The following is a 24,443-nucleotide window of genomic DNA, read 5'->3' as shown; positions in this document are numbered from 1 at the left end:
TTATTAACTAGCACTCTTGGCAACGGCCATATCACACTGAAAACACCGTTTCTCGTCCGATCACCATAGTTAAGCAGCGTCGAGCGCAGTCAGTACTTGGTAACACAGCGTGCCGTTGGCTTTTTTCATTTTTTTTCCTCTTTAAAATTCCACCAGATATGAAAAAAGCAAACATATCTTCTTTTTGTTATTGTTTTATAAAGATGAAGGTTAATTAAATTCAAATTAACTAGCACTCTCGGCAACGGCCATATCACTCTGAATACACCGTTTCTCGTCCGATCAGCGAAGTTGAGCAGCGTCGAGTGCAGTCAGTACTTGGGAGGGAGACCACTTAGGCACACTGTGTTCCTTTGGTTTTTGACTTTTTTTTCCTCTTTTAAATTCCAATAGATATGAAAAAAGCAAACATATTATCTTTTTGTTATTGTTTTAAAAAGATGAAGGTTAATTTGTCTCACTTAATTTAAATTCGAATTATTAACCAGCACTCTTGGCAACGGCCATATCACACTGAAAACACCATTTCTCGTCCGATCACCATAGTTAAGCAGCGTCGAGCGAAGTCAGTACTTGGTAACACAGCGTGCCGTTGGCTTTTTCCTTTTTGTTTCCTCTTTAAAATTCCACCAGATATGAAAAAAGCAAACATATCTTCTTTTTGTTATTGTTTTATAAAGATGAAGGTTAATTAAATTCAAATTAACTAGCACTCTCGGCAACGGCCATATCACTCTGAATACACCGTTTCTCGTCCGATCAGCGAAGTTGAGCAGCGTCGAGTGCAGTCAGTACTTGGGAGGGAGACCACTTAGGCACACTGTGTTCCTTTGGTTTTTGACTTTTTTTTCCTCTTTTAAATTCCAATAGATATGAAAAAAGCAAACATATTATCTTTTTGTTATTGTTTTAAAAAGATGAAGGTTAATTTGTTTCACTTAATTTAAATTCGAATTATTAACTAGCACTCTCGGCAACGGCCATATCACTCTGAAAACACCGGTTCTCGTCCGATCACGGAAGTTAAGCAGCGTCGAGCGCAGTCAGAACTTGGGAGGGAGACCACTTAGGAACAGTGCGTTCCGTTGGCTTTTTGACTTTATTTTTCTCTTTTAAATTCCAATAGATATGAAAAAAGCAAACATATTTTCTTTTTGTTATAGTTTTAAAAAGATGAAGGTTAATTTGTTTCACTTAATTTAAATTCGAATTATTAACTAGCACTCTTGGCAACGGCCATATCACGCTGAAAACCCCGGTTCTGGTCCGATCACCGAAGTTAAGCAGCGTCGAGCGCAGTCAGTGCTTGGGAACACTGCGTGCCGTTGGCTTTTTCCTTTTTGTTTCCTCTTTTAAATTCCACCAGATATGAAAAAGCAAACATATCTTCTTTTTGTTATAGTTTAATAAAGATGAAGGTTAAATAAATTCAAATTATTAACTAGCACTCTCGGCAACGGCCATATCACGCTGAATACACCGCTTCTCGTCCGATCGCGGAAGTTAAGCAGCGTCGGGCGCAGTTAGTACTTGGGAGGGAGACCACTTAGGAACACTGCGTGCCGTTAGCTTTTTCACTTTTTTTTCTCTTTTAAATTCCAATAGATATGAAAAAAGCAAACTTATTTTCTTTTTGTTATTGTTTTAAAAAGATGAAGGTTAATTTGTCTCACTTAATTTAAATTCGAATTATTAACTAGCACTCTTGGCAACGGCCATATCACACTGAAAACACCGTTTCTCGTCCGATCACCATAGTTAAGCAGCGTCGAGCGCAGTCAGTACTTGGTAACACAGCGTGCCGTTGGCTTTTTCCATTTTTTTTCCTCTTTAAAATTCCACCAGATATGAAAAAAGCAAACATATCTTCTTTTTGTTATAGTTTTATAAAGATGAAGGTTTAATAAATTCAAATTATTAACTAGCACTCTCGGCAACGGCCATATCACGCTGAATACACCGTTTCTCGTCCGATCACCGAAGTTAAGCAGCGTCGGGCGCAGTCAGTACTTGGGAGGGAGACCACTTAGGAACACTGCGTGCCGTTAGTTTTTTCACTTTTTTTTTCTCTTTTAAATTCCAATAGATATGAAAAAAGCAAACATATTTTCTTTTTGTTATTGATTTAAAAAGATGAAGGTTAATTTGTCTCACTTAATTTAAATTCGAATTATTATCTAGCACTCTTGCCAACGGCCATATCACACTGAAAACACCGTTTCTCGTCCGATCAACATAGTTAAGCAGCGTCGAGCGGAGTCAGTACTTGGTAACACAGCGTGCCGTTGGCTTTTTCCATTTTTTTTCCTCTTTAAAATTCCACCAGATATGAAAAAAGCAAACATATCTTCATTTTGTTATAGTTTTATAAAGATGAAGGTTAAATAAATTCAAATTATTAACTAGCACTCTCGGCAACGGCCATATCACGCTGAATACACCGTTTCTCGTCCGATCACCGAAGTTAAGCAGCGTCGGGCGCATTCAGTACATGGGAGGGAGACCACTTAGGAACACTGCGTGCCGTTAGCTTTTTCACTTTTTTTTCTCTTTTAAATTCCAATAGATATGAAAAAAGCAAACATATTTTCTTTTGGTTATTGTTTTAAAAAGATGAAGGTTAATTTGTCTCACTTAATTTAAATTCGAATTATTAACTAGCACTCTTGGCAACAGCCATATCACACTGAATACACCGTTTCTCGTCCGATCACCGAAGTTAAGCAGCGTCGGGCGCAGTCAGTACTTGGGAGGGAGACCACTTAGGAACACTGCGTGCCGTTAGTTTTTTCACTTTTTTTTTCTCTTTTAAATTCCAATAGATATGAAAAAAGCAAACTTATTTTCTTTTTGTTATTGTTTTAAAAAGATGAAGGTTAATTTGTCTCACTTAATTTAAATTCGAATTATTAACTAGCACTCTTGGCAACGGCCATATCACACTGAAAACACCGTTTCTCGTCCGATCACCATAGTTAAGCAGCGTCGAGCGCAGTCAGTACTTGGTAACACAGCGTGCCGTTGGCTTTTTCCTTTTTGTTTCCTCTTTAAAATTCCACCAGATATGAAAAAAGCAAACATATCTTCTTTTTGTTATTGTTTTATAAAGATGAAGGTTAAATAAATTCAAATTATTAAGTAGCACTCTCGGCAACGGCTATATCACGCTGAAAACACCGTTTCTCGTCCGATCACCATAGTTAAGCAGCGTCGAGCGCAGTCAGTACTTGGTAACACAGCGTGCCGTTGGCTTTTTCCTTTTTGTTTCCTCTTTAAAATTCCACCAGATATGAAAAAAGCAAACATATCTTCTTTTTGTTATTGTTTTATAAAGATGAAGGTTAAAAAATTCAAATTATTAACTAGCACTCTCGGCAACGGCCATACCACGCTGAATACACCGTTTCTTGTCCGATCACCGAAGTTAAGCAGCGTCGGGCGCAGTCAGTTCTTGGGAGGGAGACCACTTAGGAACACTGCGTGCCGTTAGCTTTTTCACTTTTTTTTGTCTTTTAAATTCCAATAGATATGAAAAAAGCAAACTTATTTTCTTTTTGTTATTGTTTTAAAAAGATGAAGGTTAATTTGTCTCACTTAATTTAAATTCGAATTATTAACTAGCACTCTTGGCAACGGCCATATCACACTGAAAACACCGTTTCTCGTCCGATCACCATAGTTAAGCAGCGTCGAGCGCAGTCAGTACTTGGTAACACAGCGTGCCGTTGGCTTTTTTCATTTTTTTTCCTCTTTAAAATTCCACCAGATATGAAAAAAGCAAACATATCTTCTTTTTGTTATTGTTTTATAAAGATGAAGGTTAATTAAATTCAAATTAACTAGCACTCTCGGCAACGGCCATATCACTCTGAATACACCGTTTCTCGTCCGATCAGCGAAGTTGAGCAGCGTCGAGTGCAGTCAGTACTTGGGAGGGAGACCACTTAGGCACACTGTGTTCCTTTGGTTTTTGACTTTTTTTTCCTCTTTTAAATTCCAATAGATATGAAAAAAGCAAACATATTATCTTTTTGTTATTGTTTTAAAAAGATGAAGGTTAATTTGTCTCACTTAATTTAAATTCGAATTATTAACCAGCACTCTTGGCAACGGCCATATCACACTGAAAACACCATTTCTCGTCCGATCACCATAGTTAAGCAGCGTCGAGCGAAGTCAGTACTTGGTAACACAGCGTGCCGTTGGCTTTTTCCTTTTTGTTTCCTCTTTAAAATTCCAACAGATATGAAAAAAGCAAACATATCTTCTTTTTGTTATTGTTTTATAAAGATGAAGGTTAATTAAATTCAAATTAACTAGCACTCTCGGCAACGGCCATATCACTCTGAATACACCGTTTCTCGTCCGATCAGCGAAGTTGAGCAGCGTCGAGTGCAGTCAGTACTTGGGAGGGAGACCACTTAGGCACACTGTGTTCCTTTGGTTTTTGACTTTTTTTTCCTCTTTTAAATTCCAATAGATATGAAAAAAGCAAACATATTATCTTTTTGTTATTGTTTTAAAAAGATGAAGGTTAATTTGTTTCACTTAATTTAAATTCGAATTATTAACTAGCACTCTCGGCAACGGCCATATCACTCTGAAAACACCGGTTCTCGTCCGATCACGGAAGTTAAGCAGCGTCGAGCGCAGTCAGAACTTGGGAGGGAGACCACTTAGGAACAGTGCGTTCCGTTGGCTTTTTGACTTTATTTTTCTCTTTTAAATTCCAATAGATATGAAAAAAGCAAACATATTTTCTTTTTGTTATAGTTTTAAAAAGATGAAGGTTAATTTGTTTCACTTAATTTAAATTCGAATTATTAACTAGCACTCTTGGCAACGGCCATATCACGCTGAAAACCCCGGTTCTGGTCCGATCACCGAAGTTAAGCAGCGTCGAGCGCAGTCAGTGCTTGGGAACACTGCGTGCCGTTGGCTTTTTCCTTTTTGTTTCCTCTTTTAAATTCCACCAGATATGAAAAAGCAAACATATCTTCTTTTTGTTATAGTTTAATAAAGATGAAGGTTAAATAAATTCAAATTATTAACTAGCACTCTCGGCAACGGCCATATCACGCTGAATACACCGTTTCTCGTCCGATCGCGGAAGTTAAGCAGCGTCGGGCGCAGTTAGTACTTGGGAGGGAGACCACTTAGGAACACTGCGTGCCGTTAGCTTTTTCACTTTTTTTTCTCTTTTAAATTCCAATAGATATGAAAAAAGCAAACTTATTTTCTTTTTGTTATTGTTTTAAAAAGATGAAGGTTAATTTGTCTCACTTAATTTAAATTCGAATTATTAACTAGCACTCTTGGCAACGGCCATATCACACTGAAAACACCGTTTCTCGTCCGATCACCATAGTTAAGCAGCGTCGAGCGCAGTCAGTACTTGGTAACACAGCGTGCCGTTGGCTTTTTCCATTTTTTTTCCTCTTTAAAATTCCACCAGATATGAAAAAAGCAAACATATCTTCTTTTTGTTATAGTTTTATAAAGATGAAGGTTTAATAAATTCAAATTATTAACTAGCACTCTCGGCAACGGCCATATCACGCTGAATACACCGTTTCTCGTCCGATCACCGAAGTTAAGCAGCGTCGGGCGCAGTCAGTACTTGGGAGGGAGACCACTTAGGAACACTGCGTGCCGTTAGTTTTTTCACTTTTTTTTTCTCTTTTAAATTCCAATAGATATGAAAAAAGCAAACATATTTTCTTTTTGTTATTGATTTAAAAAGATGAAGGTTAATTTGTCTCACTTAATTTAAATTCGAATTATTATCTAGCACTCTTGCCAACGGCCATATCACACTGGAAACACCGTTTCTCGTCCGATCAACATAGTTAAGCAGCGTCGAGCGGAGTCAGTACTTGGTAACACAGCGTGCCGTTGGCTTTTTCCATTTTTTTTCCTCTTTAAAATTCCACCAGATATGAAAAAAGCAAACATATCTTCATTTTGTTATAGTTTTATAAAGATGAAGGTTAAATAAATTCAAATTATTAACTAGCACTCTCGGCAACGGCCATATCACGCTGAATACACCGTTTCTCGTCCGATCACCGAAGTTAAGCAGCGTCGGGCGCATTCAGTACATGGGAGGGAGACCACTTAGGAACACTGCGTGCCGTTAGCTTTTTCACTTTTTTTTCTCTTTTAAATTCCAATAGATATGAAAAAAGCAAACATATTTTCTTTTGGTTATTGTTTTAAAAAGATGAAGGTTAATTTGTCTCACTTAATTTAAATTCGAATTATTAACTAGCACTCTTGGCAACAGCCATATCACACTGAATACACCGTTTCTCGTCCGATCACCGAAGTTAAGCAGCGTCGGGCGCAGTCAGTACTTGGGAGGGAGACCACTTAGGAACACTGCGTGCCGTTAGTTTTTTCACTTTTTTTTTCTCTTTTAAATTCCAATAGATATGAAAAAAGCAAACTTATTTTCTTTTTGTTATTGTTTTAAAAAGATGAAGGTTAATTTGTCTCACTTAATTTAAATTCGAATTATTAACTAGCACTCTTGGCAACGGCCATATCACACTGAAAACACCGTTTCTCGTCCGATCACCATAGTTAAGCAGCGTCGAGCGCAGTCAGTACTTGGTAACACAGCGTGCCGTTGGCTTTTTCCTTTTTGTTTCCTCTTTAAAATTCCACCAGATATGAAAAAAGCAAACATATCTTCTTTTTGTTATTGTTTTATAAAGATGAAGGTTAAATAAATTCAAATTATTAAGTAGCACTCTCGGCAACGGCTATATCACGCTGAAAACACCGTTTCTCGTCCGATCACCATAGTTAAGCAGCGTCGAGCGCAGTCAGTACTTGGTAACACAGCGTGCCGTTGGCTTTTTCCTTTTTGTTTCCTCTTTAACATTCCACCAGATATGAAAAAAGCAAACATATCTTCTTTTTGTTATTGTTTTATAAAGATGAAGGTTAAAAAATTCAAATTATTAACTAGCACTCTCGGCAACGGCCATACCACGCTGAATACACCGTTTCTTGTCCGATCACCGAAGTTAAGCAGCGTCGGGCGCAGTCAGTTCTTGGGAGGGAGACCACTTAGGAACACTGCGTGCCGTTAGCTTTTTCACTTTTTTTTGTCTTTTAAATTCCAATAGATATGAAAAAAGCAAACATATTTTCTTTTTGTTATTGTTTTAAAAAGATGATGGTTAATTTGTCTCACTTAATTTAAATTCGAATTATTAACTAGCACTCTTGGCAACAGCCATATCACACTGAAAACACCGTTTCTCGTCCGATCACCATAGTTAAGCAGCGTCGAGCGCAGTCAGTACTTGGTAACACAGCGTGCCGTTGGCTTTTTCCTTTTTGTTTCCTCTTTAAAATTCCACCAGATATGAAAAAAGCAAACATATCTTCTTTTTGTTATTGTTTTATAAAGATGAAGGTTAAATAAATTCAAATTATTAAGTAGCACTCTCGGCAACGGCCATACAACGCTGAATACACCGTTTCTTGTCCGATCACCGAAGTTAAGCAGCGTCGGGCGCAGTCAGTTCTTGGGAGGGAGACCACTTAGGAACACTGCGTGCCGTTAGCTTTTTCACTTTTTTTTCTCTTTTAAATTCCAATAGATATGAAAAAAGCAAACTTATTTTCTTTTTGTTATTGTTTTAAAAAGATGAAGGTTAATTTGTCTCACTTAATTTAAATTCGAATTATTAACTAGCACTCTTGGCAACGGCCATATCACACTGAAAACACCGTTTCTCGTCCGATCACCATAGTTAAGCAGCGTCGAGCGCAGTCAGTACTTGGTAACACAGCGTGCCGTTGGCTTTTTCCATTTTTTTTCCTCTTTAAAATTCCACCAGATATGAAAAAAGCAAACATATCTTCTTTTTGTTAGAGTTTTATAAAGATGAAGGTTAAATAAATTCAAATTATTAACTAGCACTATTGGCAACGGCCATATCACGCTGAATACACCGTTTCTCGTCCGATCACCGAAGTTAAGCAGCGTAGGGCGCAGTCAGTACTTGGGAGGGAGACCACTTAGGAACACTGCGTGCCGTTAGCTTTTTCACTTTTTTTTTCTCTTTTAAATTCCAATAGATATGAAAAAAGCAAACTTATTTTCTTTTTGTTATTGTTTTAAAAAGATGAAGGTTAATTTGTCTCACTTAATTTAAATTCGAATTATTAACTAGCACTCTTGGCAACGGCCATATCACACTGAAAACACCGTTTCTCGTCCGATCACCATAGTTAAGCAGCGTCGAGCGCAGTCAGTACTTGGTAACACAGCGTGCCGTTGGCTTTTTCCATTTTTTTTCCTCTTTAAAATTCCACCAGATATGAAAAAAGAAAACATATCTTCTTTTTGTTATAGTTTTATAAAGATGAAGGTTAAATAAATTCAAATTATTAACTAGCACTCTCGGCAACGGCCATATCACGCTGAATACACCGTTTCTCGTCCGATCACCGAAGTTAAGCAGCGTAGGGCGCATTCAGTACTTGGGAGGGAGACCACTTAGGAACACTGCGTGCCGTTAGCTTTTTCACTTTTTTTTCTCTTTTAAATTCCAATAGATATGAAAAAAGCAAACATATTTTCTTTTGGTTATTGTTTTAAAAAGATGAAGGTTAATTTGTCTCACTTAATTTAAATTCGAATTATTAACTAGCACTCTTGGCAACAGCCATATCACACTGAAAACACCGTTTCTCGTCCGATCACCATAGTTAAGCAGCGTCGAGCGCAGTCAGTACTTGGTAACACAGCGTGCCGTTGGCTTTTTCCTTTTTGTTTCCTCTTTAAAATTCCACCAGATATGAAAAAAGCAAACATATCTTCTTTTTGTTATAGTTTTATAAAGATGAAGGTTAAATAAATTCGAATTATTAACTAGCACTCTTGGCAACGGCCATATCACACTGAAAACACCGTTTCTCGTCCGATCACCATAGTTAAGCAGCGTCGAGCGCAGTCAGTACTTGGTAACACAGCGTGCCGTTGGCTTTTTCCTTTTTGTTTCCTCTTTAAAATTCCACCAGATATGAAAAAAGCAAACATATCTTCTTTTTGTTATTGTTTTATAAGGATGAAGGTTAAATAAATTCAAATTATTAACTAGCACTCTCGGCAACGGCCATATCACGCTGAAAACACCGTTTCTCGTCCGATCACCATAGTTAAGCAGCGTCGAGCGCAGTCAGTACTTGGTAACACAGCGTGCCGTTGGCTTTTTCCTTTTTGTTTCCTCTTTAAAATTCCACCAGATATGAAAAAAGCAAACATATCTTCTTTTTGTTATTGTTTTATAAAGATGAAGGTTAAAAAATTCAAATTATTAACTAGCACTCTCGGCAACGGCCATATCGCGCTGAAAACACCGTTTCTTTTCCGATCACCGAAGTTAAGCAGCGTCGGGCGCAGTCAGTACTTGGGAGGGAGACCACTTAGGAACACTGCGTGCCGTTAGCTTTTTCACTTTTTTTTCTCTTTTAAATTCCAATAGATATGAAAAAAGCAAACATATTTTCTTTTTGTTATAGTTTTAAAAAGATGAAGGTTAATTTGTTTCACTTAATTTAAATTCGAATTATTAACTAGCATTCTTGGCAACGGCCATATCACGCTGAAAACCCCGGTTCTCGACCGATCACCGAAGTTAAGCAGCGTCGAGCGCAGTCAGTGCTTGGGAACACTGCGTGCCGTTGGCTTTTTCCTTTTTGTTTCCTCTTTTAAATTCCACCAGATATGAAAAAGCAAACATATCTTCTTTTTGTTATAGTTTAATAAAGATGAAGGTTAAATAAATTCAAATTATTAACTAGCACTCTCGGCAACGGCCATATCACGCTGAATACACCGTTTCTCGTCCGATCACGGAAGTTAAGCAGCGTCGGGCGCATTTAGTACTTGGGAGGGAGACCACTTAGGAACACTGCGTGCCGTTAGCTTTTTCACTTTTTTTTCTCTTTTAAATTCCAATAGATATGAAAAAAGCAAACTTATTTTCTTTTTGTTATTGTTTTAAAAAGATGAAGGTTAATTTGTCTCACTTAATTTAAATTCGAATTATTAACTAGCACTCTTGGCAACGGCCATATCACACTGAAAACACCGTTTCTCGTCCGATCACCATAGTTAAGCAGCGTCGAGCGCAGTCAGTACTTGGTAACACAGCGTGCCGTTGGCTTTTTCCATTTTTTTCCTCTTTAAAATTCCACCAGATATGAAAAAAGCAAACATATCTTCTTTTTGTTATAGTTTTATAAAGATGAAGGTTAAATAAATTCAAATTATTAACTAGCACTCTCGGCAACGGCCATATCACGCTGAATACACCGTTTCTCGTCCGATCACCGAAGTTAAGCAGCGTCGGGCGCAGTCAGTACTTGGGAGGGAGACCACTTAGGAACACTGCGTGCCGTTAGCTTTTTCACTTTTTTTTGTCTTTTAAATTCCAATAGATATGAAAAAAGCAAACATATTTTCTTTTTGTTATAGTTTTAAAAAGATGAAGGTTAATTTGTTTCACTTAATTTAAATTCGAATTATTAACTAGCACTCTTGGCAACGGCCATATCACGCTGAAAACCCCGGTTCTCGTCCGATCACCGAAGTTAAGCAGCGTCGAGCGCAGTCAGTGCTTGGGAACACTGCGTGCCGTTGGCTTTTTCCTTTTTGTTTCCTCTTTTAAATTCCACCAGATATGAAAAAGCAATCATATCTTCTTTTTGTTATAGTTTAATAAAGATGAAGGTTAAATAAATTCAAATTATTAACTAGCACTCTCGGCAACGGCCAAATCACGCTGAATACACCGTTTCTCGTCCGATCACGGAAGTTAAGCAGCGTCGGGCGCAGTTAGTACTTGGGAGGGAGACCACTTAGGAACACTGCGTGCCGTTAGCTTTTTCACTTTTTTTCTCTTTTAAATTCCAATAGATATGAAAAAAGCAAACTTATTTTCTTTTTGTTATTGTTTTAAAAAGATGAAGGTTAATTTGTCTCACTTAATTTAAATTCGAATTATTAACTAGCACTCTTGGCAACGGCCATATCACACTGAAAACACCGTTTCTCGTCCGATCACCATAGTTAAGCAGCGTCGAGCGCAGTCAGTACTTGGTAACACAGCGTGCCGTTGGCTTTTTCCATTTTTTTTCCTCTTTAAAATTCCACCAGATATGAAAAAAGCAAACATATCTTCTTTTTGTTATAGTTTTATAAAGATGAAGGTTAAATAAATTCAAATTATTAACTAGCACTCTCGGCAACGGCCATATCACGCTGAATACACCGTTTCTCGTCCGATCACCGAAGTTAAGCAGCGTCGGGCGCAGTCAGTACTTGGGAGGGAGACCACTTAGGAACAAGGCGTGCCGTTAGCTTTTTCACTTTTTTTTTCTCTTTTAAATTCCAATAGATATGAAAAAAGCAAACTTATTTTCTTTTTGTTATTGTTTTAAAAAGATGAAGGTTAATTTGTCTCACTTAATTTAAATTCGAATTATTAACTAGCACTCTTGGCAACGGCCATATCACACTGAAAACACCGTTTCTCGTCCGATCACCATAGTTAAGCAGCGTCGAGCGCAGTCAGTACTTGGTAACACAGCGTGCCGTTGGCTTTTTCCATTTTTTTTCCTCTTTAAAATTCCACCAGATATGAAAAAAGCAAACATATCTTCTTTTTGTTATAGTTTTATAAAGATGAAGGTTAAATAAATTCAAATTATTAACTAGCACTCTCGGCAACGGCCATATCACGCTGAATACACCGTTTCTCGTCCGATCACCGAAGTTAAGCAGCGTCGGGCGCAGTCAGTACTTGGGAGGGAGACCACTTAGGAACACTGCGTGCCGTTAGCTTTTTCACTTTTTTTTGTCTTTTAAATTCCAATAGATATGAAAAAAGCAAACATATTTTCTTTTTGTTATAGTTTTAAAAAGATGAAGGTTAATTTGTTTCACTTAATTTAAATTCGAATTATTAACTAGCACTCTTGGCAACGGCCATATCACGCTGAAAACCCCGGTTCTCGTCCGATCACCGAAGTTAAGCAGCGTCGAGCGCAGTCAGTGCTTGGGAACACTGCGTGCCGTTGGCTTTTTCCTTTTTGTTTCCTCTTTTAAATTCCACCAGATATGAAAAAGCAAACATATCTTCTTTTTGTTATAGTTTAATAAAGATGAAGGTTAAATAAATTCAAATTATTAACTAGCACTCTCGGCAACGGCCATATCACGCTGAATACACCGTTTCTCGTCCGATCACGGAAGTTAAGCAGCGTCGGGCGCATTTAGTACTTGGGAGGGAGACCACTTAGGAACACTGCGTGCCGTTAGCTTTTTCACTTTTTTTTCTCTTTTAAATTCCAATAGATATGAAAAAAGCAAACTTATTTTCTTTTTGTTATTGTTTTAAAAAGATGAAGGTTAATTTGTCTCACTTAATTTAAATTCGAATTATTAACTAGCACTCTTGGCAACGGCCATATCACACTGAAAACACCGTTTCTCGTCCGATCACCATAGTTAAGCAGCGTCGAGCGCAGTCAGTACTTGGTAACACAGCGTGCCGTTGGCTTTTTCCATTTTTTTCCTCTTTAAAATTCCACCAGATATGAAAAAAGCAAACATATCTTCTTTTTGTTATAGTTTTATAAAGATGAAGGTTAAATAAATTCAAATTATTAACTAGCACTCTCGGCAACGGCCATATCACGCTGAATACACCGTTTCTCGTCCGATCACCGAAGTTAAGCAGCGTCGGGCGCAGTCAGTACTTGGGAGGGAGACCACTTAGGAACACTGCGTGCCGTTAGCTTTTTCACTTTTTTTTGTCTTTTAAATTCCAATAGATATGAAAAAAGCAAACATATTTTCTTTTTGTTATAGTTTTAAAAAGATGAAGGTTAATTTGTTTCACTTAATTTAAATTCGAATTATTAACTAGCACTCTTGGCAACGGCCATATCACGCTGAAAACCCCGGTTCTCGTCCGATCACCGAAGTTAAGCAGCGTCGAGCGCAGTCAGTGCTTGGGAACACTGCGTGCCGTTGGCTTTTTCCTTTTTGTTTCCTCTTTTAAATTCCACCAGATATGAAAAAGCAATCATATCTTCTTTTTGTTATAGTTTAATAAAGATGAAGGTTAAATAAATTCAAATTATTAACTAGCACTCTCGGCAACGGCCAAATCACGCTGAATACACCGTTTCTCGTCCGATCACGGAAGTTAAGCAGCGTCGGGCGCAGTTAGTACTTGGGAGGGAGACCACTTAGGAACACTGCGTGCCGTTAGCTTTTTCACTTTTTTTCTCTTTTAAATTCCAATAGATATGAAAAAAGCAAACTTATTTTCTTTTTGTTATTGTTTTAAAAAGATGAAGGTTAATTTGTCTCACTTAATTTAAATTCGAATTATTAACTAGCACTCTTGGCAACGGCCATATCACACTGAAAACACCGTTTCTCGTCCGATCACCATAGTTAAGCAGCGTCGAGCGCAGTCAGTACTTGGTAACACAGCGTGCCGTTGGCTTTTTCCATTTTTTTTCCTCTTTAAAATTCCACCAGATATGAAAAAAGCAAACATATCTTCTTTTTGTTATAGTTTTATAAAGATGAAGGTTAAATAAATTCAAATTATTAACTAGCACTCTCGGCAACGGCCATATCACGCTGAATACACCGTTTCTCGTCCGATCACCGAAGTTAAGCAGCGTCGGGCGCAGTCAGTACTTGGTAACACAGCGTGCCGTTGGCTTTTTCCATTTTTTTTCCTCTTTAAAATTCCACCAGATATGAAAAAAGCAAACATATCTTCTTTTTGTTATAGTTTTATAAAGATGAAGGTTAAATAAATTCAAATTATTAACTAGCACTCTCGGCAACGGCCATATCACGCTGAATACACCGTTTCTCGTCCGATCACCGAAGTTAAGCAGCGTCGGGCGCAGTCAGTACTTGGGAGGGAGACCACTTAGGAACAAGGCGTGCCGTTAGCTTTTTCACTTTTTTTTTGTCTTTTAAATTCCAATAGATATGAAAAAAGCAAACTTATTTTCTTTTTGTTATTGTTTTAAAAAGATGAAGAATAATTTGTCTCACTTAATTTAAATTCGAATTATTAACTAGCACTCTTGGCAACGGCCATATCACACTGAAAACACCGTTTCTCGTCCGATCACCATAGTTAAACAGCGTCGAGCGCAGTCAGTACTTGGTAACACAGCGTGCCGTTGGCTTTTTCCATTTTGTTTCCTCTTTAAAATTCCACCAGATATGAAAAAAGCAAACATATCTTCTTTTTGTTATTGTTTTATAAAGATGAAGGATAATTAAATTCAAATTAACTAGCACTCTTGGCAACGGCCATATCACTCTGAATACACCGTTTCTCGTCCGATCACCGAAGTTGAGCAGCGTCGAGTGCAGTCAGTACTTGGGAGGGAGACCACTTAGGAACACTGTGTTCCTTTGGTTTTTGACTTTTTTTCCTCTTTTAAATTCCAATCGATATGAAAAAAGCAAACATATTATCTTTTTGTTATTGTTTTAAAAAGATGAAGGTTAATTTGTTTCACTTAATTTAAATTCGAATTATTAACTAGCACTCTCGGCAACGGCCATATCACTCTGAAAACACCGGATCTCGTCCGATCACGGAAGTTAAGCAGCGTCGAGCGCAGTCAGAACTTGGGAGGGAAACCACTTAGGAACACTGCGTTCCGTTGGCTTTTTGACTTTATTTTCCTCTTTTAAATTCCAATAGATATGAAAAAAGCAAACATATTTTCTTTTTGTTATAGTTTTAAAAAGATGAAGGTTAATTTGTCTCACTTAATTTAAATTCGAATTATTAACTAGCACTCTTGGCAACAGCCTTATCACACTGAAAACACCGTTTCTCGTCCGATCACCATAGTTAAGCAGCGTCGAGCGCAGTCAGTACTTGGTAACACAGCGTGCCGTTGGCTTTTTCCATTTTTTTCCTCTTTAAAATTCCACCAGATATGAAAAAAGCAAACATATCTTCTTTTTGTTATAGTTTTATAAAGATGAAGGTTAAATAAATTCAAATTATTAACTAGCACTCTCGGCAACGGCTATATCACGCTGAATACACCGTTTCTCGTCCGATCACCGAAGTTAAGCAGCGTCGGGCGCAGTCAGTACTTGGGAGGGAGACCACTTAGGAACACAGCGTGCCGTTAGCTTTTTCACTTTTTTTTTCTCTTTTAAATTCCAATAGATATGAAAAAAGCAAACATATTTACTTTTTGTTATTGTTTTAAAAAGATGAAGGTTAATTTGTCTCACTTAATTTAAATTCGAATTATTAACTAGCACTCTTGGCAACAGCCATATCACACTGAAAACACCGTTTCTCGTCCGATCACCATAGTTAAGCAGCATCGAGCGCAGTCAGTACTTGGTAACACAGCGTGCCGTTGGCTTTTTCCTTTTTGTTTCCTCTTTAAAATTCCACCAGATATGAAAAAAGCAAACATATCTTCTTTTTGTTATTGTTTTATAAAGATGAAGGTTAATTAATTCAAATTGACTAGCACTCTCGGCAACGGCCATATCACTCTGAATACACCGTTTCTCGTCCGATCACCGAAGTTGAGCAGCGTCGAGTGCAGTCAGTACTTGGGAGGGAGACCACTTAGGAACACTGTGTTCCTTTGGTTTTCGACTTTTTTTCCTCTTTTAAATTCCAATCGATATGAAAAAAGCAAACATATTATCTTTTTGTTATTGTTTTAAAAAGATGAAGGTTAATTTGTTTCACTTAATTTAAATTCGAATTATTAACTAGCACTCTCGGCAACGGCCATATCACTCTGAAAACACCGGATCTCGTCCGATCACGGAAGTTAAGCAGCGTCGAGCGCAGTCAGAACTTGGGAGGGAAACCACTTAGGAACACTGCGTTCCGTTGGCTTTTTGACTTTATTTTCCTCTTTTAAATTCCAATAGATATGAAAAAAGCAAACATATTTTCTTTTTGTTATAGTTTTAAAAAGATGAAGGTTAATTTGTCTCACTTAATTTAAATTCGAATTATTAACTAGCACTCTTGGCAACAGCCATATCACACTGAAAACACCGTTTCTCGTCCGATCACCATAGTTAAGCAGCGTCGAGCGCAGTCAGTACTTGGTAACACAGCGTGCCGTTGGCTTTTTCCTTTTTGTTTCCTCTTTAAAATTCCACCAGATATGAAAAAAGCAAACATATCTTCTTTTTGTTATTGTTTTATAAAGATGAAGGTTAATTAATTCAAATTGACTAGCACTCTCGGCAACGGCCATATCACTCTGAATACACCGTTTCTCGTCCGATCACCGAAGTTGAGCAGCGTCGAGTGCAGTCAGTACTTGGGAGGGAGACCACTTAGGAACACTGTGTTCCTTTGGTTTTTGACTTTTTTTCCTCTTTTAAATTCCAATAGATATGAAAAAAGCAAACATATTTTCTATTTGTTATTGTTTTAAAAAGATGATGGTTAATTTGTCTCACTTAATTTAAATTCGATTTATTAACTAGCACTCTCGGCAACGGCCATATCACTCTGAAAACACCGGTTCTCGTCCGATCACCGAAGTTAAGCACGGTCGAGCGCAGTCAGTACTTGGGAACACTGCGTGCCGTTGGCTTTTTCCTTTTTGTTTCCTCTTTTAAATTCCACCAGATATGAAAAAACCAAACATATCTTCTTTTTGTTATTGTTTTATAAAGATGAAGGTTAATTAAATTCAAATTATTAACTAGCACTCTCGGCAACGGCCATATCACGCTGAAAACACCGGTTCTCGTCCGATCACAGAAGTTAAGCAGCGTCGAGCGCAGTTAGTACTTGGGAGGGAGACCACTTAGGAACACTGCGTGCCGTTGGCATTTTCACTTTTTTTTCCTCTTTTAAATTCCAAGAGATATGAAAAAAGCAAACATATTTTCTTTTCGTTAATGTTTAAAAAGATGAAGGTTAATTTGTCTCACTTAATTTAAATTCGAATTATTAACTAGCACTCTCGGCAACGGCCATATCACTCTGAAAACACCGGTTCTCGTCCGATCACCGAAGTTAAGCAGCGTCGAGCGCAGTCAGTACTTGGGAGGTCTCTGATGTGACGTAAAAAGTCAAAGTTTTTCCACAATACCTGACGAACATTTAATTTTTGGGCTTCCGTGGCGCAATGGTTAGCGCGTTCAGTTGTTAACCGAAAGGTTGGTGGTTCGAGCCCACCCGGGAGAGGTGTTGTGGGGTCTCAGATGTAACGTTACAAGTCAGAGTTTTTCTACAATACCTGACGAACATTTAATTTTTGGGCTTCCGTGGCGCAATGGTTAGCGCGTTCAGCTGTTAACCGAAAGGTTGGTGGTTCCAGCGCACCCGGGAGAGGTGTTGTGGGGTCTAAGATGTAGCGTTAAAAGTCATAAGTTTTCCACAATACCTGACAACCATTTAATTTCAGAGCTTCTGTGGCTCCATGGTTAGCGCGTTCGGCTGTTAATCGAAAGGTTGGTGGTTCGAGCCCACCTGGGAGCGGTGTTGTGAGGTCTCAAATGTAACTTCAAAAGACGAAGTTTTTCAACAATCCCTGACGACATTTAATTTTTAGGCTTCCGTGGCGCAATGGTTAGCGCGTTCATCTGTTAACCGAAAGGTTGGTGGTTCAAGCCCACCCGGGAGCGGTGTTGTGAAGTCTCAGATGTAACGTAAAAAGTCAGAGTTTTTCCACAATACCTGACGAACATTTAATTTTTGGGCTTCCGTGGCGCAATGGTTAGCGCGTTCAGCGATTTCTACGCTGAATACACCGTTTCTCGTCCGATTACCGAAGTTAAGCAGCGTCGAGCGCAGTCAGTACTTGGGAGGGAGACCACTTAGGAACACTGCGGGCCTTTAGCTTTTTCACTTTTTTTTTTGTCTTTTAAATTCCAATAGATATGAAAAAAGCAAACTTATTTTCTTTTTGTTATTGTTTTAAAAAGATGAAGGTTAATTTGTCTCACTTAATTTAAATTCGAATTATTAACTAGCACTCTTGGCAACGGCCATATCACACTGAAAACACCGTTTCTCGTCCGATCACTATAGTTAAACAGCGTCGAGCGCAGTCAGTACTTGGTAACACAGCGTGCCGTTGGCTTTTTCCTTTTTGTTTCCTCTTTAAAATTCCACCAGATATGAAAAAAGCAAACATATCTTCTTTTTGTTATTGTTTTATAAAGATGAAGGATAATTAAATTCAAATTAACTAGCACTCTCGGCAACGGCCATATCACGCTGAAAACACCGGTTCTCGTCCGATCACAGAAGTTAAGCAGCGTCGAGCGCAGTTAGTACTTGGGAGGGAGACCACTTAGGAACACTGCGTGCCGTTGGCATTTTCACTTTTTTTTCCTCTTTTAAATTCCAAGAGATATGAAAAAAGCAAACATATTTTCTTTTTGTTAATGTTTAAAAAGATGAAGGTTAATTTGTCTCACTTAATTTAAATTCGAATTATTAACTAGCACTCTCGGCAACGGCCATATCACTCTGAAAACACCGGTTCTCGTCCGATCACCGAAGTTAAGCAGCGTCGAGCGCAGTCAGTACTTGGGAGGTCTCTGATGTGACGTAAAAAGTCAAAGTTTTTCCACAATACCTGACGAACATTTAATTTTTGGGCTTCCGTGGCGCAATGGTTAGCGCGTTCAGTTGTTAACCGAAAGGTTGGTGGTTCGAGCCCACCCGGGAGAGGTGTTGTGGGGTCTCAGATGTAACGTTACAAGTCAGAGTTTTTCTACAATACCTGACGAACATTTAATTTTTGGGCTTCCGTGGCGCAATGGTTAGCGCGTTCAGCTGTTAACCGAAAGGTTGGTGGTTCCAGCCCACCCGGGAGAGGTGTTGTGGGGTCTAAGATGTAGCGTAAAAAGTCATAAGTTTTCCACAATACCTGACAACCATTTAATTTCAGAGCTTCTGTGGCTCCATGGTTAGCGCGTTCGGCTGTTAATCGAAAGGTTGGTGGTTCGAGCCCACCTGGGAGCGGTGTTGTGAGGTCTCAAATGTAACTTCAAAAGACGAAGTTTTTCAACAATCCCTGACGACATTTAATTTTTAGGCTTCCGTGGCGCAATGGTTAGCGCGTTCATCTGTTAACCGAAAGGTTGGTGGTTCAAGCCCACCCGGGAGCGGTGTTGTGAAGTCTCAGATGTAACGTAAAAAGTCAGAGTTTTTCCACAATACCTGACGAACATTTAATTTTTGGGCTTCCGTGGCGCAATGGTTAGCGCGTTCAGCGATTTCTACGCTGAATACACCGTTTCTCGTCCGATTACCGAAGTTAAGCAGCGTCGAGCGCAGTCAGTACTTGGGAGGGAGACCACTTAGGAACACTGCGGGCCTTTAGCTTTTTCACTTTTTTATTTGTCTTTTAAATTCCAATAGATATGAAAAAAGCAAACTTATTTTCTTTTTGTTATTGTTTTAAAAAGATGAAGGTTAATTTGTCTCACTTAATTTAAATTCGAATTATTAACTAGCACTCTTGGCAACGGCCATATCACACTGAAAACACCGTTTCTCGTCCGATCACTATAGTTAAACAGCGTCGAGCGCAGTCAGTACTTGGTAACACAGCGTGCCGTTGGATTTTTCCTTTTTGTTTCCTCTTTAAAATTCCACCAGATATGAAAAAAGCAAACATATCTTCTTTTTGTTATTGTTTTATAAAGATGAAGGATAATTAAATTCAAATTAACTAGCACTCTCGGCAACGGCCATATCACTCTGAATACACCGTTTCTCGTCCGATCACCGAAGTTGAGCAGCGTCGAGTGCAGTCAGTACTTGGGAGGGAGACCACTTAGGAACACTGTGTTCCTTTGGTTTTTGACTTTTTTTTCCTCTTTTAAATTCCAATCGATATGAAAAAAGCAAACATATTATCTTTTTGTTATTGTTTTAAAAAGATGAAGGTTAATTTGTTTCACTTAATTTAAATTCGAATTATTAACTAGCACTCTCGGCAACGGCCATATCACTCTGAAAACACCGGATCTCGTCCGATCACGGAAGTTAAGCAGCGTCGAGCGCAGTCAGAACTTGGGAGGGAGACCACTTAGGAACACTGCGTTCCGTTGGCTTTTTGACTTTATTTTCCTCTTTTAAATTCCAATAGATATGAAAAAAGCAAACATATTTTCTTTTTGTTATAGTTTTAAAAAGATGAAGGTTAATTTGTCTCACTTAATTTAAATTCGAATTATTAACTAGCACTCTTGGCAACAGCCATATCACACTGAAAACACCGTTTCTCGTCCGATCACCATAGTTAAGCAGCGTCGAGCGCAGTCAGTACTTGGTAACACAGCGTGCCGTTGGCTTTTTCCATTTTTTTTCCTCTTTAAAATTCCACCAGATATGAAAAAAGCAAACATATCTTCTTTTTGTTATAGTTTTATAAAGATGAAGGTTAAATAAATTCAAATTATTAACTAGCACTCTCGGCAACGGCCATATCACGCTGAATACACCGTTTCTCGTCCGATCACCGAAGTTAAGCAGCGTCGGGCGCAGTCAGTACTTGGGAGAAGACCACTTAGGAACACTGCGTGCCGTTAGCTTTTTCACTTTTTTTTTCTCTTTTAAATTCCAATAGATATGAAAAAAGCAAACATATTTACTTTTTGTTATTGTTTTAAAAAGATGAAGGTTAATTTGTCTCACTTAATTTAAATTCGAATTATTAACTAGCACTCTTGGCAACAGCCATATCACACTGAAAACACCGTTTCTCGTCCGATCACCATAGTTAAGCAGCGTCGAGCGCAGTCAGTACTTGGTAACACAGCGTGCCGTTGGCTTTTTCCTTTTTGTTTCCTCTTTAAAATTCCACCAGATATGAAAAAAGCAAACATATCTTCTTTTTGTTATTGTTTTATAAAGATGAAGGTTAATTAAATTCAAATTAACTAGCACTCTCGGCAACGGCCATATCACTCTGAATACACCGTTTCTCGTCCGATCACCGAAGTTGAGCAGCGTCGAGTGCAGTCAGTACTTGGGAGGGAGACCACTTAGGAACACTGTGTTCCTTTGGTTTTTGACTTTTTTTCCTCTTTTAAATTCCAATAGATATGAAAAAAGCAAACATATTTTCTTTTTGTTATTGTTTTAAAAAGATGATGGTTAATTTGTCTCACTTAATTTAAATTCGAATTATTAACTAGCACTCTCGGCAACGGCCATATCACTCTGAAAACACCGGTTCTCGTCCGATCACCGAAGTTAAGCACGGTCGAGCGCAGTCAGTACTTGGGAACACTGCGTGCCGTTGGCTTTTTCCTTTTTGTTTCCTCTTTTAAATTCCACCAGATATGAAAAAAGCAAACATATTTTCTTTTTGTTATTGTTTTAAAAAGATGATGGTTAATTTGTCTCACTTAATTTAAATTCGAATTATTAACTAGCACTCTCGGCAACGGCCATATCACTCTGAAAACACCGGTTCTCGTCCGATCACCGAAGTTAAGCAGCGTCGAGCGCAGTCAGTACTTGGGAGGTCTCTGATGTGACGTAAAAAGTCAAAGTTTTTCCACAATACCTGACGAACATTTAATTTTTGGGCTTCCGTGGCGCAATGGTTAGCGCGTTCAGTTGTTAACCGAAAGGTTGGTGGTTCGAGCCCACCCGGGAGAGGTGTTGTGGGGTCTCAGATGTAACGTTACAAGTCAGAGTTTTTCTACAATACCTGGCGAACATTTAATTTTTGGGCTTCCGTGGCGCAATGGTTAGCGCGTTCAGCTGTTAACCGAAAGGTTGGTGGTTCCAGCCCACCCGGGAGAGGTGTTGTGGGGTCTAAGATGTAGCGTAAAAAGTCATAAGTTTTCCACAATACCTGACAACCATTTAATTTCAGAGCTTCTGTGGCTCCATGGTTAGCGCGTTCGGCTGTTAATCGAAAGGTTGGTGGTTCGAGCCCACCTGGGAGCGGTGTTGTGAAGTCTCAGATGTAACGTAAAAAGTCAGAGTTTTTCCACAATACCTGACGAACATTTAATTTTTGGGCTTCCGTGGCGCAATGGTTAGCGCGTTCAGCGATTTCTACGCTGAATACACCGTTTCTCGTCCGATTACCGAAGTTAAGCAGCGTCGAGCGCAGTCAGTACTTGGGAGGGAGACCACTTAGGAACACTGCGGGCCTTTAGCTTTTTCACTTTTTTTTGTCTTTTAAATTCCAATAGATATGAAAAAAGCAAACTTATTTTCTTTTTGTTATTGTTTTAAAAAGATGAAGGTTAATTTGTCTCACTTAATTTAAATTCGAATTATTAGCTAGCACTCTTTGCAACGGCCATATCACACTGAAAACACCGTTTCTCGTCCGATCACTATAGTTAAACAGCGTCGAGCGCAGTCAGTACTTGGTAACACAGCGTGCCGTTGGCTTTTTCCTTTTTGTTTCCTCTTTAAAATTCCACCAGATATGAAAAAAGCAAACATATCTTCTTTTTGTTATTGTTTTATAAAGATGAAGGATAATTAAATTCAAATTAACTAGCACTCTCGGCAACGGCCATATCACTCTGAATACACCGTTTCTCGTCCGATCACCGAAGTTGAGCAGCGTCGAGTGCAGTCAGTACTTGGGAGGGAGACCACTTAGGAACACTGTGTTCCTTTGGTTTTTGACTTTTTTTTCCTCTTTTAAATTCCAATCGATATGAAAAAAGCAAACATATTATCTTTTTGTTATTGTTTTAAAAAGATGAAGGTTAATTTGTTTCACTTAATTTAAATTCGAATTATTAACTAGCACTCTCGGCAACGGCCATATCACTCTGAAAACACCGGATCTCGTCCGATCACGGAAGTTAAGCAGCGTCGAGCGCAGTCAGAACTTGGGAGGGAGACCACTTAGGAACACTGCGTTCCGTTGGCTTTTTGACTTTATTTTCCTCTTTTAAATTCCAATAGATATGAAAAAAGCAAACATATTTTCTTTTTGTTATAGTTTTAAAAAGATGAAGGTTAATTTGTCTCACTTAATTTAAATTCGAATTATTAACTAGCACTCTTGGCAACAGCCATATCACACTGAAAACACCGTTTCTCGTCCGATCACCATAGTTAAGCAGCGTCGAGCGCAGTCAGTACTTGGTAACACAGCGTGCCGTTGGCTTTTTCCATTTTTTTTCCTCTTTAAAATTCCACCAGATATGAAAAAAGCAAACATATCTTCTTTTTGTTATAGTTTTATAAAGATGAAGGTTAAATAAATTCAAATTATTAACTAGCACTCTCGGCAACGGCCATATCACGCTGAATACACCGTTTCTCGTCCGATCACCGAAGTTAAGCAGCGTCGGGCGCAGTCAGTACTTGGGAGGGAGACCACTTAAGAACACTGCGTGCCATTAGCTTTTTCACTTTTTTTTTCTCTTTTAAATTCCAATAGATATGAAAAAAGCAAACATATTTACTTTTTGTTATTGTTTTAAAAAGATGAAGGTTAATTTGTCTCACTTAATTTAAATTCGAATTATTAACTAGCACTCTTGGCAACAGCCATATCACACTGAAAACACCGTTTCTCGTCCGATCACCATAGTTAAGCAGCGTCGAGCGCAGTCAGTACTTGTTAACACAGCGTGCCGTTGGCTTTTTCCTTTTTGTTTCCTCTTTAAAATTCCACCAGATATGAAAAAAGCAAACATATCTTCTTTTTGTTATTGTTTTATAAAGATGAAGGTTAATTAAATTCAAATTAACTAGCACTCTCGGCAACGGCCATATCACTCTGAATACACCGTTTCTCGTCCGATCACCGAAGTTGAGCAGCGTCGAGTGCAGTCAGTACTTGGGAGGGAGACCACTTAGGAACACTGTGTTCCTTTGGTTTTTGACTTTTTTTCCTCTTTTAAATTCCAATAGATATGAAAAAAGCAAACATATTTTCTTTTTGTTATTGTTTTAAAAAGATGATGGTTAATTTGTCTTACTTAATTTAAATTCGAATTATTATCTATTACTCTCGGCAACGGCCATATCACTCTGAAAACACCGGTTCTCGTCCGATCACCGAAGTTAAGCAGCGTCGAGCGCAGTCAGTTCTTGGGAGGTCTCTGATGTGACGTAAAAAGTCAAAGTTTTTCCACAATACCTGACGACCATATCATTTTTGAGCTTCCGTGGCGCAAAGGTTAGCGCGTTCAGCTGTTATTCAAAAGGTTGGTGGTTCGAGTACACCTGGGAGCGGTGTTGTGAGGTCTCAAATGTAACTTAAAAAGTCAGAGTTTTTTCACAATACCTGACGAACATTTAATTTTTGGGCTTCCGTGGCGCAATGGTTAGCGCGTTCAGTTATTAACCGAAAGGTTGGTGGTTCGAGCCCACCCGGGGGAGGTGTTGTGGGGTCTCAGATGTAGCGTGAAA

At 38.5% G+C, this 24,443-nt stretch overlaps 3 non-coding genes and 37 pseudogenes across 3 annotated transcripts; all 40 read left to right on the top strand.

Annotated features, from left to right (window-relative positions):
* The first annotated feature begins 972 nt into the window (after positions 1-972).
* LOC149584150 (5S ribosomal RNA) lies at positions 973-1,091 on the top strand (annotated as a pseudogene).
* Positions 1,092-1,452: 361 nt separating this feature from the next.
* On the top strand, positions 1,453-1,571 carry LOC149584149 (5S ribosomal RNA; annotated as a pseudogene).
* A 361-nt stretch (positions 1,572-1,932) lies between these two features.
* LOC149584148 (5S ribosomal RNA) lies at positions 1,933-2,051 on the top strand (annotated as a pseudogene).
* A 362-nt stretch (positions 2,052-2,413) lies between these two features.
* Positions 2,414-2,532, top strand: LOC149584147 (5S ribosomal RNA; annotated as a pseudogene).
* Positions 2,533-2,668: 136 nt separating this feature from the next.
* Positions 2,669-2,787, top strand: LOC149584146 (5S ribosomal RNA; annotated as a pseudogene).
* Positions 2,788-3,373: 586 nt separating this feature from the next.
* LOC149584145 (5S ribosomal RNA) lies at positions 3,374-3,492 on the top strand (annotated as a pseudogene).
* A 1,090-nt stretch (positions 3,493-4,582) lies between these two features.
* Positions 4,583-4,701, top strand: LOC149584144 (5S ribosomal RNA; annotated as a pseudogene).
* A 361-nt stretch (positions 4,702-5,062) lies between these two features.
* LOC149584143 (5S ribosomal RNA) lies at positions 5,063-5,181 on the top strand (annotated as a pseudogene).
* Positions 5,182-5,542: 361 nt separating this feature from the next.
* LOC149584142 (5S ribosomal RNA) lies at positions 5,543-5,661 on the top strand (annotated as a pseudogene).
* A 362-nt stretch (positions 5,662-6,023) lies between these two features.
* Positions 6,024-6,142, top strand: LOC149584141 (5S ribosomal RNA; annotated as a pseudogene).
* Positions 6,143-6,278: 136 nt separating this feature from the next.
* LOC149584140 (5S ribosomal RNA) lies at positions 6,279-6,397 on the top strand (annotated as a pseudogene).
* Positions 6,398-6,983: 586 nt separating this feature from the next.
* Positions 6,984-7,102, top strand: LOC149584139 (5S ribosomal RNA; annotated as a pseudogene).
* A 361-nt stretch (positions 7,103-7,463) lies between these two features.
* On the top strand, positions 7,464-7,582 carry LOC149584138 (5S ribosomal RNA; annotated as a pseudogene).
* A 361-nt stretch (positions 7,583-7,943) lies between these two features.
* On the top strand, positions 7,944-8,062 carry LOC149584137 (5S ribosomal RNA; annotated as a pseudogene).
* A 362-nt stretch (positions 8,063-8,424) lies between these two features.
* LOC149584136 (5S ribosomal RNA) lies at positions 8,425-8,543 on the top strand (annotated as a pseudogene).
* An 810-nt stretch (positions 8,544-9,353) lies between these two features.
* LOC149584135 (5S ribosomal RNA) lies at positions 9,354-9,472 on the top strand (annotated as a pseudogene).
* Positions 9,473-9,832: 360 nt separating this feature from the next.
* On the top strand, positions 9,833-9,951 carry LOC149584134 (5S ribosomal RNA; annotated as a pseudogene).
* Positions 9,952-10,311: 360 nt separating this feature from the next.
* Positions 10,312-10,430, top strand: LOC149584133 (5S ribosomal RNA; annotated as a pseudogene).
* A 136-nt stretch (positions 10,431-10,566) lies between these two features.
* On the top strand, positions 10,567-10,669 carry LOC149584132 (5S ribosomal RNA; annotated as a pseudogene).
* A 121-nt stretch (positions 10,670-10,790) lies between these two features.
* Positions 10,791-10,909, top strand: LOC149584131 (5S ribosomal RNA; annotated as a pseudogene).
* A 360-nt stretch (positions 10,910-11,269) lies between these two features.
* Positions 11,270-11,388, top strand: LOC149584130 (5S ribosomal RNA; annotated as a pseudogene).
* A 362-nt stretch (positions 11,389-11,750) lies between these two features.
* Positions 11,751-11,869, top strand: LOC149584129 (5S ribosomal RNA; annotated as a pseudogene).
* Positions 11,870-12,005: 136 nt separating this feature from the next.
* Positions 12,006-12,108, top strand: LOC149584128 (5S ribosomal RNA; annotated as a pseudogene).
* A 121-nt stretch (positions 12,109-12,229) lies between these two features.
* LOC149584127 (5S ribosomal RNA) lies at positions 12,230-12,348 on the top strand (annotated as a pseudogene).
* Positions 12,349-12,708: 360 nt separating this feature from the next.
* Positions 12,709-12,827, top strand: LOC149584126 (5S ribosomal RNA; annotated as a pseudogene).
* A 136-nt stretch (positions 12,828-12,963) lies between these two features.
* LOC149584125 (5S ribosomal RNA) lies at positions 12,964-13,066 on the top strand (annotated as a pseudogene).
* Positions 13,067-13,187: 121 nt separating this feature from the next.
* Positions 13,188-13,306, top strand: LOC149584124 (5S ribosomal RNA; annotated as a pseudogene).
* Positions 13,307-13,891: 585 nt separating this feature from the next.
* Positions 13,892-14,010, top strand: LOC149584123 (5S ribosomal RNA; annotated as a pseudogene).
* A 613-nt stretch (positions 14,011-14,623) lies between these two features.
* LOC149584122 (5S ribosomal RNA) lies at positions 14,624-14,742 on the top strand (annotated as a pseudogene).
* Positions 14,743-15,103: 361 nt separating this feature from the next.
* Positions 15,104-15,222, top strand: LOC149584121 (5S ribosomal RNA; annotated as a pseudogene).
* Positions 15,223-15,834: 612 nt separating this feature from the next.
* Positions 15,835-15,953, top strand: LOC149584120 (5S ribosomal RNA; annotated as a pseudogene).
* Positions 15,954-16,565: 612 nt separating this feature from the next.
* Positions 16,566-16,668, top strand: LOC149584119 (5S ribosomal RNA; annotated as a pseudogene).
* A 122-nt stretch (positions 16,669-16,790) lies between these two features.
* On the top strand, positions 16,791-16,909 carry LOC149584118 (5S ribosomal RNA). The gene has a single exon (XR_016380404.1). It is a non-coding gene; the product is annotated as a 5S ribosomal RNA (ribosomal RNA).
* Positions 16,910-18,284: 1,375 nt separating this feature from the next.
* Positions 18,285-18,403, top strand: LOC149584117 (5S ribosomal RNA). The gene has a single exon (XR_016380403.1). It is a non-coding gene; the product is annotated as a 5S ribosomal RNA (ribosomal RNA).
* Positions 18,404-20,033: 1,630 nt separating this feature from the next.
* On the top strand, positions 20,034-20,152 carry LOC149584116 (5S ribosomal RNA; annotated as a pseudogene).
* A 362-nt stretch (positions 20,153-20,514) lies between these two features.
* Positions 20,515-20,632, top strand: LOC149584115 (5S ribosomal RNA; annotated as a pseudogene).
* A 613-nt stretch (positions 20,633-21,245) lies between these two features.
* LOC149584114 (5S ribosomal RNA) lies at positions 21,246-21,348 on the top strand (annotated as a pseudogene).
* A 1,483-nt stretch (positions 21,349-22,831) lies between these two features.
* LOC149584113 (5S ribosomal RNA) lies at positions 22,832-22,950 on the top strand (annotated as a pseudogene).
* A 362-nt stretch (positions 22,951-23,312) lies between these two features.
* On the top strand, positions 23,313-23,431 carry LOC149584112 (5S ribosomal RNA; annotated as a pseudogene).
* Positions 23,432-24,340: 909 nt separating this feature from the next.
* On the top strand, positions 24,341-24,413 carry TRNAN-AUU (transfer RNA asparagine (anticodon AUU)). Its single transcript has one exon. It is a non-coding gene; the product is annotated as a tRNA-Asn (tRNA).
* Positions 24,414-24,443: the final 30 nt, after the last annotated feature.

Source organism: Phalangium opilio, unplaced genomic scaffold (genome assembly GCF_054372755.1).
Source record: "Phalangium opilio isolate 3A_F unplaced genomic scaffold, DU_Popi_V2 ptg001170l_1, whole genome shotgun sequence".
NCBI classification, from domain to species: domain Eukaryota; kingdom Metazoa; phylum Arthropoda; class Arachnida; order Opiliones; family Phalangiidae; genus Phalangium; species Phalangium opilio.
Note: the sequence above shows the minus strand (reverse complement) of the source record. Positions and strands in the feature narration are given on the sequence as shown.